The sequence below is a fragment of the Tupaia chinensis genome, unplaced genomic scaffold, assembly GCF_000334495.1.
Source record: "Tupaia chinensis unplaced genomic scaffold, TupChi_1.0 Scaffold000286_1, whole genome shotgun sequence".
Taxonomy (NCBI): Eukaryota; Metazoa; Chordata; class Mammalia; order Scandentia; family Tupaiidae; genus Tupaia; species Tupaia belangeri.
This window is the reverse complement of record NW_006159770.1, coordinates 550,984-551,841: the sequence shown is the minus strand read 5'-3', so window position 1 is coordinate 551,841 and position 858 is coordinate 550,984. Positions and strand designations below refer to the sequence as shown.

The 858-nt window shown below is 56.9% G+C and overlaps 1 protein-coding gene across 1 annotated transcript in view; it reads left to right on the top strand.

The window, feature by feature from the left end:
• The window catches only part of UBE2S (ubiquitin conjugating enzyme E2 S), a 6,546-nt gene extending 6,474 nt beyond the window's left edge, over positions 1–72 (top strand). The window contains exon 5 of the mRNA XM_006150358.3: positions 12–72. The gene's annotated coding sequence lies outside the window, so the exon portion shown is untranslated. The remainder of the gene's footprint in view (positions 1–11) is intronic.
• Positions 73–858: the final 786 nt, after the last annotated feature.

The following is an 858-nucleotide window of genomic DNA, read 5'->3' as shown; positions in this document are numbered from 1 at the left end:
CTGTGCGTGGTGGTGGGCATGTTGGGGCCACTGGGACCTGGATTTGTTTTTCTAAATAAAGTTGGAAAAGCAGCTGCTCTGCCTTGCGGTCTCCCAGGTCCCCCAGCCCATTGTGTCGACCATGTGTCCAGGCTCTAGCCCTGGCCCCGCAAAAGGCAGTCATAGGCTGGTGGCCGCCTGTCCGGGGCTTGCTGGGAGTCCTATTTCCAGCCTCCAGTGGGATATGGACCTGGAGCCTGTTCCTGCTGGTGTGGGTGGTCCTGCCCAGGTTGGCCAGACGGGGGTCTGACCACCTTGTCCATCTGGTTCTAGCCTTAAGGACAGGCCTTGCTGGCCAAAAAAGCTGTGTGTGTGTGTAACGACCAGTGGCTTAAAACAGCACCCAGCCGGCATCTCGGAGGCAGCGGTGCACAGGGCATCAGCTCTGCTTAGAATCTGCACCGAGCCCACCTCGGGGCTCCTCCAAGCTCACAGGGCTGGATTTCAACCCCTGTAGGGGGTGGTCTGCACCCTAAAGCAGCCCTCACTAGCCTCCTGGGGCTGACCTGGGCCAGTCCCTTAGAAGGGCTCACCCTGATGTCTGGGTTAACTCCCAGTCTAGGGTAATGGCCAATCACAGTAGTGAGATGCCATCTGTCTGCCCCCAAGGGAGGGGTGGTCTTTAACCAGCACACTGTGGGTGGGGAAGCTTATCCTGGTCATGAACTTAGGTTATTTGGACCAATGTCTCATTAAAAGTAAAAATGCCAGGGGCTGGCAGGTGGTTTGGTGGCTAGGGACGCTAGATTCCCACACGGTCGACAGTGGTTCGAGTCCCAGACCTGGCAACTTGCTTTTTCACTCTCTCTGGTCAAATTA